The sequence below is a fragment of the Symphalangus syndactylus genome, chromosome 21 (assembly GCF_028878055.3).
Source record: "Symphalangus syndactylus isolate Jambi chromosome 21, NHGRI_mSymSyn1-v2.1_pri, whole genome shotgun sequence".
Classification (NCBI taxonomy): Eukaryota; Metazoa; Chordata; class Mammalia; order Primates; family Hylobatidae; genus Symphalangus; species Symphalangus syndactylus.
In genome coordinates this window covers 82,916,392-82,931,756 of record NC_072443.2, presented here as the reverse complement: position 1 = coordinate 82,931,756, position 15,365 = coordinate 82,916,392, and the positions used below count along the sequence as shown (strand labels likewise).

General features: G+C 39.7%; 1 long non-coding RNA gene across 1 annotated transcript in view; it reads right to left on the bottom strand.

The window, feature by feature from the left end:
- Window positions 1–13,161, bottom strand: part of LOC134735503 (uncharacterized) — a 38,217-nt gene extending 25,056 nt beyond the window's left edge. Inside the window, exon 1 of the long non-coding RNA XR_010118687.1 lies at window positions 12,925–13,161. This is a non-coding gene — a long non-coding RNA (uncharacterized lncRNA). The remainder of the gene's footprint in view (window positions 1–12,924) is intronic.
- Window positions 13,162–15,365: the final 2,204 nt, after the last annotated feature.

The following is a 15,365-nucleotide window of genomic DNA, read 5'->3' as shown; positions in this document are numbered from 1 at the left end:
TTAGCTTCCTTGCATTGGTTACAACATATTTTTCTAGCTCAGTGAAGTTTGTTTTTATCCATATTCTGAATTCTATTTCTGTCATTTCAGCCATCTCAGCCTCAGCCCAGTTCCAATCCCTTGCTAGAGAGGTGATGCAGTCATTTGGAGGAAAGAGAGCACTCTGGCCTTTTTAGTTTTCAGCATTCTTACTCTGGTTCTTTCTCATCTTTGTGGACTTACCTACCTTCAGTCTTTGAGGTTGCTTACCTTTGAATGGGTGTTTTTTTTTTTTTTCTTTTAATAGTCTGGCCGCTTTTCTGTAGAGCTGCTGCAGTTTGCTGGGGTTCTGTTCCAGTCCCTAGTCACCTCAGATTTTCCAGTATCTAGACGTATCGCCAGTGAAGACCACAATACAGCAAAGATGGCAACTTGCCCCCTTCCTCTGTGAGCTCTGTCCCAGGGAGGTATGGACCTGTTGCCAGCACAAACGCACCTGTAGGAGGTGGTGAAGGACCCCAGTTGGGAGATCTCAACCAGTCAGGAGGAATGAGACAGGAGACCTGCTTAAAGAAGCAGTCTGGCCATGCTTTTGTAGAGTGGCTGTGCTGTGTGGGGGTACTGCCTCTGCCTCTGGTTAGCTTAGGCTCTCCAAAGAAAGCATGGAAGCTGGAACAGCTAAGTCACCCAAACAGCAAAATGGCAGCCCGCCCCTCCCACCAAGAAGTCTGTCCCAGGGAGAATTCAAATCTCTGTCTGCTGGAGAACACTGGCAGGGGTAGCCAGAGGGCCTGGTTGGGAAGCCCTGCCCAGTGAGGAGGAATGGATCAGGAACCAGCTTAAAGAAGCAGTCTGGCTATGTTTTGGTAGAGCAGCTGTGCTGTGCTGGGGCATCCTGTATGCCCCCAGTCAGTTTAGACTCTCCAAAGCCCTCAGGCTAGAACAGCTGAGTCGTCCAAACAGCAAAGATGTCAGCTCACCCTTCCCCACGGGAACTCCATTCCAGGTAGGGACAACGCTGTTGGTGGTGGTTGGCTGGAATTCCAAGCCACTGGGTCTTGTCCTGTGAGGCACCATAGAAGTGGGGTCCTCATTCCATTGCTGCTCGGCCCCCTGGATTCAGCCCCCTTCCTAGGAGTGTGTACAGAGATCCAACCTCCCACCTTGCTGGAGTTGCAGTCACTTTTGCTGGGAAGCCTGGAGCCAGAGTATGTAAAGCTCCTGAGCCTCCACATGTGCCTGAGCGGCTGCTCTGCTGAGGCTCCTTGCAGCTGTGTGTGTCAGATGAAGGCCCTAGTGGAATGGGTTCACGAAGGGATCTCCTGATGAGGGTTGCAAAGATCCATGGGAGAAGCATGATTTCCCAGGGTCGCACATTCACTCACCGCTTCCCTGGGTTGGGGAGGTTCCCCTGGCTCCGTGTTGCTGCTCCTGGGTTAGCCATTGTCCTATCTTGCTTTCCTTCATTCTCCTGGGTTGAGTTGTTACCTTGATTAGTCCCAGTGAGAGTACCTGGATGTTTCAGTCGAAGGTGCTGTATTTGCTAACCCCTTTTGTTCCTCTTCATGAGAGCCACAAACTGTAACTGCTTCTAGCTGGCCATCTTGGCTTGAGTTGTTTGTTTTTTATTTTTTTCCTCTAGATCTCATTTCACTGTTTCTGTTTTGACTTCCTGTGCATTACTTGAACATTTTTTAGAATTCCATCCTGACTTATTTATAGCGTCTTTCAAAAATATAGTTGGCAACTATATTAAACACAGGTTTGAACCGTGTGGGTCTACTTATATGCAGATGCTATGGTTGTGATGTTTGTCTATTCTAAACCTCATGTTGAAATTTGATTTCCAGTGTTGGAGATGGGACTAATGGGAGCTGTTGGGTAGTGGGGACAGGTCCCTCATGAATAAATTAATGCCGTCCCTTAGGGGTAATGAGTTCTCACTCTGTTAGTTCCTCTGAGAGCCGTTTGTTTAAAAGAGCGTGGCACCTCTCCACTCTTTCTTGCTTCCTACCTCACTATGTGATCTCTGTACAGCCAATTCCCTTTCACTTTCCATCATGAGTGGAAGTAGCCTGAAACCCTCACCAGATGTAGATGAACAATCTTAAACATTACAGCCATCAGAATTGTGAACCCAATAAACCTTTATTTCTATATAAGTTACCCAGCCTCAGGTATTCCTTTACAGCAACGATGAAGAGACCAAGACAGCAGATTTTCTTCTGCCTCTGCCATCCCTGAGACACAAGACCAACTCTTCTTCCTCCTCAACCTGCTCAATGTGAAGATGATAAGGATGAAGACCTTTATGATGATCCACTTTCACTTAATAGTAAATACATTTTATCTTCCTTATGATTTTTAATAACATATTTTCATTTTTCCAACTTGATTATAAGAATACAGTATACTATATATAATATAAAAAATATACGTTAATCAACTGTTTATGTTATCAGTAATGCTTCCAGTCAACAGGAGGCTATTAGTAGTTAAGCTCTGGGCAAGTCAAAAGTTTTACATGGATTTTTGACTGCCAGGGGATTGGTGCCTCTGACCCCCATGTTGTTTATGTATTTTTGTATAGTGTTACTGTGGGTATTTTAATATACAAATGTGTCATAACACATACCAGTATCATTTTCTTTTTTCTTTTTTTTTTTTGAGACAGAGTTTCGCTCTTGTTGCCCAGGCTGGAGTGCAATGGCGCCATAACGGCTCACTGCAACCTCCGCCTCCTGGGTTCAAGTGATTCTGCCTCAGCCTCCCGAGTCGCTAGGATTACAGGCACCTGCCACCATGCCCAGCTAATTTTTGTTATTTTTAGTAGAGACGGGGTTTCACCATGTTGGCCAGGCTGGTCTCAAACTCCTGACCTCAGGTGATCCACCCGCCTCGGCCTCCCAAAGTGCTGGAATTATAGGCGTGAGCCACCGCACCCAGCCCATTTTACTTTTCTAAGTATAGAATCCCAATTCCATTTAGGTCCCTTTACTTTCTCCGCTTTTAAATATCATTGCCTCCAGCATCAAATGGTGTTATAATTTTTATTTCAATCATTGAATATGATTTATTAAACTGCTGAGGAAAAAGATAGCCTACGGTATATATTTATGTTTCTGCTTTTTCTGTTCTTCCTTTTTCATTCCTGATGCTCCAAGATTTATTTTTTATTATTTCCTTCCTGTTTTAAGAAATTCCTTTAGCCAATCTTTAATGGTAGCTCTACCAGCCACAAAGTTTTTTAGTTTTTCTTGTCTGCCACTGTTTTCTTTTTTCTCTTTATTCTTGAACAATAGTTCCACCAGATACAGAATTTATGGTTGACAGTTGTTTTCTTCCAACACTTTAGAAATAGTGTGATACTTCCTTTGGCCCCCTTGGTTTCAGATGAAAAATTTGCTATTGTTTGAATTGGTGTCCCCTATACATAACGCATTGTGTCTCTCTGGCTGCTTTCAAGATTTTTCTTCTGTATCTTTAGTTTGCAAGTTTAATTATCATGTGTCTTGGCATGGATTTCCTTGGGTTTCTCATGCTTGGGATTTGCTCGGCTTCTTGGATGTGTAAGATTGTGTCTTCTGCCAAATTTGGGGAGTTTGCAGTCAAATCTCTTCAAATATTCTTTCAGCCCCACTCTCTTTCTTCTCTCCTTCTGAGACTCTGGTGATACAAATGCTGGATTGTCATATTACTTTCTTCAGGCCCCTGAAGTGCCTTTTTCTTCTATGTGCTGTCTGTTGTTCAGATTGAGTGAATTCTATTGCTCTGTTCTCAAGTTCACTGATTTTTTTTTTTTTTCATAGACACAAGGTCTCACAATGTTGCCCAGGCTGGTCTTGAACTCCTGGCGTCAAGTGATCCTCCTGTCTAAGCCTCCCAAAGCACTGGGATAGCAGATGTGAGACACCACACCCAGCCTCAAGTTCACTGATTCTATCTTCTCCCATCTCCACACTACTATAGACCCCATCAAGCAAGTTTTTAAAATTTTTATTATTATATTTTTCAGTTCTATGATTCCCATTTTCTTCCTTTTTACATCTACTTCTTTTTGACATTTTCTACTTTTTCACTTTCATTTGTTTCAAGAGAATTTGTAATTGATTGTTGAAAAAATTTTATGATGGATGCTTTAGAATCTTATTTATCTCAATGTTGATGTCAGTTGATTCTTTCTTATTAAATTGTGATTTTCTTAGTTCTTGGTTTTTGGAGTGGTTTTTAATTGCATTCTGTACATTTTTCTATTTAATTAGGACACTCTGGGTCCTATGTTAATCTTTTATTTTGGGAGTCACCGTGTTTAGGTTTAGCATGTAAGTCTTGGCCTACTTTTGTGGAGTGTGGTTTCAATGGGAGTTTAATTTTCAGAGAATTTGGGGTGTTATTTTGATATATTTGGTTTATCTGATGCCTCTAGTGCTGCTGAAGGGACAGATGAGTTTTATTCAGATCAGGCCACCAGATGTCTCTTGGTGAGACAAGGATGAGATGCGATTTACCTACTGTTGTCCCTAGCTGCCTTGGCGTCTCTGGATGAGAGAGGAGAGTTTTGAGCTCATGGCAATGAAGAAGCTTCCTAGACCAGGCAATGTGATACAGTTGGGGCTCTCCTGCAAGTTCCACATGCTGCCTTGGTATCTCTTGGTATCTCTTGGCAGAAATAAATAGTCTCAGGCCTGACAGGAAAAAAGACTTTGTGGGAGTTCTTTCTTCCTTTCTTTTTTCTTTCTTTCTCTTTCTTTCTTTCTTTTTCTTTCTTTCTTTTTCTTTCTTCTCTTTCTTTCTTTCTCATTCTTTCTTCTTTCTTTCTTCCTTTCTTTCCTTCTTTCCTTCTTTCTTTCTCTCTTCTTTTAAATGGAGTTTCGCACTTGTTGCCCAGGCTGGAGTGCAGTGGCACGATCTCGGCTCACTGCAACCTCTGCCTCCCGGGTTCAAGCAATTCTCCTGCCTCAGTCTCCAGAGTAGCTTCGACTACAGTCGCCCACCACCACGCCCAGCTAATTTTTGTGTTTTTAATATAGGCGGGGTTTCACCATGTTGGCCAGGCTGGTCTTGAACTCCTGCCTGACCTCAGGTGATCTGCTCACCTCACAGATTTTTTGAATCTTAAATCTTGCATTCGGGCTGGGTGCAGTGGCTCACGCCTGTAATCCCAGCACTTTGGGAGGCCGAGGTGGGCAGATCACGAGGTCAGGAGTTCAAGACCAGCCTGACCAACCTGGTGAAACCCCGTCTCTACTAAAAATACAAAAATTAGCTGGGCATGGTGGCACGTGCCTGTAATCGCAGCTACTTGGGAGGCTGAGGCAGGAGAACTGCTTGAACCTGGGAGGTGGAGGTTGCAGTGAGCCGAGATCGCGCCACTGCACTCCAGCCTGGGCGGCAGAGAGAGACCTGTCTCAAAAAAAAAAAAAAAAAAAAAAAAAAAAAGCTTGCATTCATAGAAGTTGGATTTGATTTGCTAATTTTATGCTAAGGATTTGGCATCAATGTTCCTGAGTGATACTTATCTGTAACTTTCTCTTTTGTAATGTCTTCCTCGGGTTTGATGGTTAAGGTTATGCTTGCCTCATAAAATGAGTGGGGAAGTATTCTCTCCTCTCTTTCTTGTTAAAGATTGTGAAATAGAGGTTTTACATCTTCCTTGGATGTTTGATAGAATTCACCAGTAAAACCATCTGGACCTGGAGGATGTTTTATCTGTAGAAAGGTTTTAAATAATGTGTTTAATTTCTCTAATAGCTATGTAGCTATTGAGATTTTCTGTTTCATCCTGCTCAGTTCAAATAAGTTGTATTTTTCAGAAAATGTGTTGGTTTAATCTAGCTTGTTGAATCTATTGACATAAAATTGTTTGTAACAGTGTATTATTCTTTAATGCCTATAGGATCTGTAACAAGAACATCTAATCCTTGATATTGGTGATTTGTATTTAATTTTTCTCTTGATCATTCTAACTAGGGGTTTGTCCATTTTGTTGATCGTTTCAAAGAGTCAACTTTTTGACTGATTAATTTTCCTTATTGTTCATCTGAGATTTTTTTCATTGATCTGCTCTTTGTTATTTTCTTCCTCCTACTTATTTGGGTTTACTCTGTTCCTCTTATTATATCTTCTTGTAAATGTACAACCTTTAGTCATTGATAGACAAATGTTAACTTTTATCTTTCATTCTAAATACTGTTCTAGCTTTATCCCACAAATTTCAACAAGTTATAAGTTCTTTATCATATAGTTCAAAATGCCTTCTAATTTCTTCTATGATTTCTTCTTTTACCCAGGAGTTATTTAGAAATATGTTTATTTCAAAATATGTAAGAGTTTTCTCAATATTATATTGTTATTAATTTCTAATTTAATTCCTCTGTAGTCAGAAAAATAGCTTATATAATTTAATTTCCTTGAATTTATTGAGACTTGTTTTATGGCCTAGCTTGTGGTCTATTTTTATCAGCGTATCCTAAGCCCTTGAAAAGGTATATTCAGCAGCTCCTGGTGTATAAATATCAATCACATCAAGATGGTTGATAGTGTTATTCAAATTTTCCAAGTCTTTACTGATTTTTTTTGGTCTAGTTTTTCTATAAATTGTTGTGACAGTAGATTAAAATTCAGTACTACAGTTGTGGAATTGTCTTTTTCCCTTTAATTCTGTTGATTTTATTTTTCAGGTAATTTGAAGCTTAGAAGTAGGAAACAAAAAGATGTAGTCAGGAAACCTACATTCAAATTTGGGTAAGGCTGGGCATGGAGTAATGTTAGAGCTACGAATTTTCATCTTTATTAAATAATGATTGTGTAATAATAATATTATCTTGCTGTTCAAGGTTTATCTGGTAAGACTTTATTATAATAAAAACAGTTATCAGGATAATCTGCAGGCACTTCCAGAACAAAATGTTATTACATGGAGTTTAAATGAAATCCATTATAGAAAATTGTCTTAAAATGTATAAATACAAGTAGGAGGTATCATAACCATCATCACTATAAAATCAGAGCTAGAGTCTTCTTCTACCCAGTTCCAAGATTGTGTTTTATCAAGATTTTAGTACTAATAAAGTTCATCAGAGCTGTTTTTAAAACTCCTTAAAGTAATTATAATAAAGGGGAGCTGTTTTCTATGAAAAAAAGAGGCGAGCAGGACATAAAAATATTTTGAAAAGTGCAAAGGATACATTATATGAAATATCATATCATGATGAAAAAGATTAAATACATCTATACTTAATAGATATATTTAATATAGCATATGCATATGAAAAGTTGACCAAGATACATTATTAAATAAAAAAGAAAATTACAGAATAATATATAATGTGGTTTTTTAAAAAGCATACAACTCTCTAAGTGCATAGGAATATATGCATATTTGTACAGGCCTAGATCAAGAAGGAAATTGTTAACTGTGGACAGCTCTGGGAGGGGGACTTCAGGATAGGGAATTGGCTGGCAGGGGCCTTGGGGAGTTGGGATGGAGAGGGAGGCATGGATGGAGAATGGAGGGAACTTTTACGTTTTACTATTGTTTTATATTATTTGTATTTTCTTTTATAACCAACATGCGTTTTAAACAAGAGCTTTTTTTTTAAGTTTAAGCAAAAGGGTGAGAAATAACTCTCCACTGCTAAATCTGACTGGATTTAAAAAATGATAAGTAAATAGTTTTAAAAATAATAACAACAATAATAATAAAACAGAAAATATGCACTGAAAAATAATTGAAGTTTCTAACATTGGGACAGAATAGAACCTGGGAGAAAGATAAAAGAGAACTCCCCAGCAAATTTACCTCTATAATGCAAGACTAGATAAGATTACTGGAGTATTTTTTTTTATAAATTCATGAAGATAATCTGTGCTGAGATTAATGATAATTATACATTGTAGCCTGTTTGTTCTATTGGATTTTTAATCAAACTTTAAAAAAAAAGCAAACACAAAGCTACCTCCTGAGCATTGTAGCACAATAGCAGTCTTCTCATGTGCTATCCTTTATTAGATTAATTAAATTAAATTGGTTCTTAGGGGATCACAAATTCTACAGAAGCCTAAAGGAAAAAGACACATAGGGCTCCCTAGCCACCGCAATATTGAATCAGGATGCGGTTTGATGGAGTGATCAATGGAAAGACAGAAAGATTTGCTTGCAGACAGTAACATCTTTAAGCAGATCTATTTAGTACCAACAAGATATGTTAGCCTGCTAAAGTGTGCTCGTTTAGAATGTAAAACAATCATATAACAGAAAGTGGTATTATCATTGTGTGGCAGACACTCTTAATTGCCAACCTAACAGTCATTTTCTTGTCCTCCTTTTTTTAAGAGACAGGGGTCTCACTATGTTTCCCAGTCTAGACTCGAACTCCTGGACGTGAGTGATTCTTCTGCCTCAGCCTCCCAAGTAGCTGGGACTACAAACACATGCCATGCACCCAGCTTTTAGCAGCCATTTTCCTACCCTGCTTTTTTTTTTGCCAGCAGAGCTTTCCTCATATTCCAATTTTAAAATGACAAAGGACTTAAATAAACATTTCTCCAACAAAGACATACAAATGGCCAACAAGCATATAAAAAGATGCTCAATGTCATTAGTAATTAGAGAAAAGCAAACTACAACCACAATGAGATAATACTGCACACCCACAAAGTTGGTCATAACCAAAAAAAAGGAGGTGAAAGAGTAAGTATTGACAAAGATGTAAAGAAATTGAAATCTCCACACGTCTATTGCTGGTTAGAATGCACAATGGTATAGTTGCTATGGAAAACAGTTTGGTGCATCCCCAAAAAATTAAGCATTGACTACATGACCAGCAATTCCACTCCTAGGTAAATACCCAAAAGAATTGAAGACAGGCATTCAAACATATACTTGAATGCTCATAGTATCATTGTTCACAATAGCCAAAAATAGCCAAAAAGTAGAAATAACCTAAATGTCCATCAACAGATGAATGCATAAACACAATGTAATATACACACACAGTGGAATATTATTCAGCCCTAAAAATGAATAAAGTACTGATAACATACTATAGCCAACACAAAAGAGCCTGGAAAACATTATGCTAGGTGAAAGAAGCCAGATACAAAAGGTCACATATTATATGATTCTATTTATATAAACCATCTAGAATAAGCAAATTCATAGAGACAGAGATCAGATTAGTGGTTTCCAAGGACCAAGTGGATGGTGGGATAGGGAGTGACGGCTTAATGGGTACAGGATTTCAGGATTTCTTTTTGGAGTGATGGAAATGTTTTAGAACTAGATACAAGTGGTGGTCAAACACATTGCAAAAATGATGAAAACGTTTCAGAACTAGATACAGGTAGTGGTCAAACAACATCACGAAAATATGAAATGCCACTAAATTGTACACTTTAAAATAGTCCATGAGGCCAGACACAGTGGCTCACACCTATAATCCTAGCACTTTGAGAGAAGACGTGGGAGGCTTGCTTAGGTCCAGGAGTTCGAGACCCGCCTGGCAACATAGGAAGCCCCTGAATCCACAAAACAATAATTTTTTTTTCAGACGGACTCTCGCTGTCACCCACGCTGGAATGCAGTGGCGAGATCTCGGCTCACTGCAAGCTCCACCTCCCAGATTCACGCCATTCTCCTACGTCAGCCTCCCGAGTAGCTGGGACTACAGGCGCCCTGCACCATGGCTGGCTAATTTTTTTGTATTTTTAGTAGAGGCGGGGTTTCACCATGTTAGCCAGGATGGTCTTGATCTCCTGACCTTGTGATCCACCCGCCTCGGCCTCCCAAAGTGCTGGGATTACAGGTGTCAGCCACCACGCCAGGCCAAAAAAAAAAGTTTTTTAATTAGCCAGGCATGGTAGTGAGCACCTGTGGTCCCAGCCACTCAGGAGGCTAAGGTGAGAGGATTGGGAGGTCAGGGCTGCAGTGAGTCATGATTGCACCACTGCAACCCAGCCTGGGGAACAGAGCAAGACTCTATCTCTAAATTAATTAATAAATTAAATTTTCAAATAAAATGCTTAGCCGGGTGCGGTGGCTCACGCTTGCAATCCCAGCACTTTGGGAGGCCGAGGCGGGCGGATCACGAGGTCAGGAGATCGAGACCATGGTGAAACCCTGTCTCTACTAAAAATACAAAAAAAAATTAGCCGGGCATGGTGGCGGACGCCTGTAGTCCCAGCTACTCAGAGAGGCTGAGGCAGGAGAATGGCATGATCCCGTGGGGCGGAGCTTGCAGTGAGCCAAGATTGCGCCACTGCACTCCAGCCTGGGTGACAGAGCGAGACTCCGTCTCAAAAAAATAAATAAATAAAAATAAAATGCTTAATGATTAATTTATATTAATTTTACTCCATTTTTAAAAAAGAACTGGTTAATATCCAATGAGGCCATAATTTGTAACCCTTAGGGTTATCTGTTCCACCTGATAGAAACTAATTTCATCTGGCTAAACCCCTTCAGACAAAAAATCTACAAGTTTACCTTTGCCCCTATGAGTTGTGAAACAGCCCTGACAAAAGAAAGTTAACCCAGCACTGTACTGAAAGAACACCCAGTAATCTCTTCCCTATCTCCAAGTTTTAGGTATTTTTTCTGACATCATATAGAGTCCAAATTACCAGTTCAGATTTCACTCCTACTGAGGGTTACTTTCACCATTGAAGTGGGTTCCCTTTTGTTTTGTTTTGTTTTGTTTTTAAAGTCAGTCGGTCTTATTCAGGGCTATCCCAGTCCATTAGAAATGTACTTAAACTAGAAAGGGAAAGTATTGGGATCTAGATTTCTTTATTCCCTGAAGATTTCTGGGACCATATGCAAATTTTTCCACCTTTTCCCGGCAATCAACAAGCCTTCTGTGTGTGGATCTATCTACTTATCCATAGCATTGTATTAGTCTGTTCTCACACTGCTGATAAAGACATACCTGAGACTGGGTAATTTATATAGGAAAAGGGGTTTAATGGACTTACAGTTCCATGTGGCTGGGGAAGCCTCACAATCATGCTGGAAGCCAATGAGGAGCAAGTCACATTCTATGTGGATGGCGGCAGGCAAAGAGAGAGAGCTTGTACAGGGAAACTCCCATTTTTTAAAACCATCAGATCTCGTGAGAGTTATTCACTACATGAGAAAAGCATGAGAAAGACCCACCCCCATGATTCAGTTATCTCCTACCGGGTCCCTCCCACATGTGGGAATTATGGGAGCTACAAGTGAGATTTGGGTGGGGACACAGACCCAAACCATATCAAGCATGTATTTTTGTATGCAACAATGAGTAAGAAATAAGTATCATTCACTCTGCCTGCAGAGTGGATTCTCAACCCTTTACAAGCAAAGCAAACAGAAAGTCCTACAAAACTATTTCACCAAAACATTGGGGAAGGAGGGTGTAAAGAAAGAGAGAGGCCAGGTGCGGTGGCTCATGCCTGTAGTCCCAGCACTTTGGGAGGCCAAGGAGGGCGGATTACCTGAGGTCAGGAGTTCAAGACCAGCCTGGCCAACATAGTGAAACCCCATCTCTACTAAAAATACAAAAATTGACCAGATGTGGTGGTGCCTACCCTTAATCCCAGCTACTCGGGAGGCTGAGGCAGGAGAATCACTTGAACCCAGGAGACAGAGGTTGCAGTGAGCTGAGATCATGCCACTGCACTCCAGCCTGGGCGACAGAGTAAGACTCTGTCACCAAAAAAAAAAAAAAAAAAAAAAAGGCGAGGAGAGAGATGGAGAACTCACAAAAGCATGTAGACCCTGGAGCACTTTTGTGTAGCACTTCAATTTTTTTTTCTTTTTTGAGACCAAGTCTTACTCTGTCGCCCAGGCTGTAGTGCAGTGGCACGATCTCAGCTCACTGCAACCTCTGCCTCACAGGTTGAAGCAACTCTCCTGCTTCAGCTTCCCGAGTGGCTGTAATTACAGGCCTGTGCCACCACACCCGGCTAATTTTTTTGTATTTTTCGTAGAGACAAGGTTTCACCGTGTTAGCCAGAATGGTCTCCATCTCCTGACCTCGTGATCCGCCCGCCTCACCCTCCCAAAGTGCTGGGATTACAGGCGTGAGCCACTGCACCCGGCCAGCACTTCAATTTTTACTAAATATTTTGGGGGTAACAGAACCCTTTGAGAGTTTAAAGAAAGCTGAAGACATCTTCTGCAGGAAAACACACATAGATACATAAACACAAAAGGTTGCAGATAATTTCAAATGATTTTGTGCCTCCAGAAAGGTTTCCGGGTAAAGAATTCCTGTTCTAAATCCCCCAAAACCAGCAGAAATGGCCAGAGTAAACAGTTTAAAAATGTTCCATGGGATCTGACTAACCCACGTGTAGACAAAGTCTCCAGTCTATAGATTTCATCTTTTTGAAAAGAACCATAGAATATATAAAATTGCTCCCTTTCTTGGTAGTTTCCTGAAATGAGGAAATCAAATTGTGAACAGAGAAGAAAACGTCAAAGAAGAAAACTTCTTCATAGACCTGCTTTTTGGACTTCTGTTATTTTAACTAATTAGCCAACCACTGTTAAAAGGCATTTATTTTGGAAAACTTATTTATTTTGGTCTGCCACCTTTATTTGCTTAGTGTCACTCTTATGTGTATGGATTACTGGTAAATGAAGTCTAGAACAGCCATATTCAGCATGCATTTCAGTATTAGGCTGAAAATGCAATAAATTTTCTCTATCGACTTCTAACTGAAATTAATCATTTCAGCTTCTTCTCAGCTTGAATACTTTTTATGGTCCTTTCCGCCCCTCCCACTCACAAACTCATTATTTTCACCTGCTAATTTACTTTTTAATTTTTTATCTCGTCATACTGCCCCAATAGTATTCAGTGGTTCTTAGTAAACCTCGGACTATTTCAGGAAGAAAAAAAAAACTGTCGGAATGGTATCTTTTTTTTAGAGGAGTCTAAAGTTAAAAAAAAGACTTACTTTGCATGCACCATTAAAGGTGATAAATCTTCAAGCTTCAGTTAAGAACATAACAGCATCAAATGTCAGGGAAATTCCTTCTTTATGCCACATATTTTATAATGAAGTTTAACATAGAATTTAAGGTATTTCTTTTTAAAATGTCATAGAGTTGATGAGCAATCAACTCTTGAAAGATGAAGAAAGAGCTGTGAAACCAGGACTTGTAATTAGTTGCTATGCACCAGTACCCAGTGTGGGGTTTTACATCAAACATCTCTTCTCTTTGGGCCAGGGTTCATTCTGACTGGTCAGGCCCCTTGTTCTGATTGGTTGAATGTCTGGGGTGACAACCGTATTCCTGTTTGCATGGGACTTCCCCAGTTTTAGCACTGAAAGTCTAGCCTCCCCTTTTAGTTTCAGGAAAAGTGAGACAGTTACCTCTTTCAACAAAACTCAATGTTACTAATTTAAAAACACCCCAAGTTCACATTTTGTAAATAGTTGTCTCTCTTCGGATTTGTAATACACTCCAGAAAAACATTTTTTAATATACTCAATTGAAAACACATTTAAGACCAGAATGGAAATTACATGAGTATTATGTCAGAAAAGTCTGGTAGCAGAAAGACTAATTTGCATTGGCATTTATAATAGAGAAAATGTACATATTGTGAAATTAAAAGTAAAGATTTTTTTAAAGTATATATGGAAATCTGCCTAAAATATGTTAATCTGAGAATAGTAGAGAATAGAATTGCTTCTACAGCTGAGATTTGTTATTGTTTTTATATTTGAATTGTATTTATTGGAATAAGTATATGAAGTACAAAAGTTCAAAAGAAACAAAAAGTACATATATAATGAAACGTCTCCCACATTTTCTAGACAACCACACAAACAGTTGTTATTTCTAATATTTCTGTCCAGAAATGTTCCATGCAAATATAAGTAAATAAATGGAATTTTTACAGAGATGAAGTCGGAGGAGGAGACTTAACTTGGTGCGACAGCTGTAAAAGGCCTGCCCTGTGGGCTGACTGTAGAGTTCAAGGGTAGGTGTTAGCCAAGCTAGAAAGACCAAAAAGAATAAAGGCACAGGGTAGAGGCAGCTTGGAGCATTCAGGGAACTGTAAGCAGTTCAGAAGGGTCAGAGCTAAGGGGACAAAAACAGTGGGGACAGTGGGAGATTAATGTGGAGAGACAGGGAGGGCCAGCAAATATGCTATCTTTCAGTATGAAAGCGCAAGTTTCATCTTAAATTAGTGTGAATCAAAGAAAAGCAGATTAAGTCTCTACCAGGAGTCCAAAAAAAAAATACAGTAAAAGGCAGTTCTCTGGTTGCCAAGCCTAGTTTGGTCCAACCGCTGGATAATGTGTTAAGGACACAGTGTGGAGGAGGGGGAAGGTATCCACATAGAAGACCAAACTGAGTATTCTCCAAGACTGATGTCCATCTCTATTAAGTGAATCATAAGCAAGGCTCTGACAAAGGTAGATATCGGGGAAATTATTTTAGCAAGAATGCTTACTTCCCCCTAAACTGCCTTGACAAGCTCTGAAGGTCATTAGACACTGGGAAGTGCTGCTTTTTAAAACACTCATCAGCCCTGCCTCCTGCAATCATAGTGCAGCCGATGTCATAGCTGTGAGCTTTTAGAAGCTTCTCTCCGTGGCTGAAACACTATGGGAGAACCTTAAGAAACACTGTCCTCACTAGCGCATTCCCTCTGCATGTCGATGGACTTCTGGCAACTGTAAACATATTCCTGTTGCTGAGCCAATAAATAGGAACTCTTTTTCTAGAGAGAATGACTTGCACCACTGCATAGTAATTTCTAAGAAATAAAAGAAAGAAATTTCAATCAGTGCAAGACAGGAGTTCCCTTACCTGGCTCTGTATTAGAATCGTCTTGAGAACTTAAAAGAGAAAAAAAAAAAGATTCTGACCTTGACTTACCAAGTCAAAAAGAGGGATTGGTGATAAAGGAGTCATCTTAAAAACAAAAAATACCTCTGGGATTATTTATACTGATCAACCAGATCTGGGAGATTTCATATGCTAATCCAGAATGGGGCAGAGTCCTCAAACCATCTTTTGTAATCATAAAACTCATATCAAATGAGCCTGACTGCATTGAGACTGTTGAAACGTTTCTAATGACAGGTTGTAAGACTCTTTAACTCCCTGGCAATTTGTTAGCCTCCATAACAGAGGAAATGGCCAGGGAGAAGAAAGTCCTTATAGAAACCCATTGGTGATGGGTCATTTAACCATATTGGTGTACCTTAATGCAGGAGATGTGTTCCAGAAAAAAGAGTGAATAAATCAAATTTTTATAAATGGAATTTTTTTAAGTATACAAAGAGCCTTAGAGATTTAAAGCGTTCTTGAGGGGCATTTTTCAAACCAGTGCTTTATTTTAAAAGTAATACATGCTCGGGGTTAAAAAAATAATTCA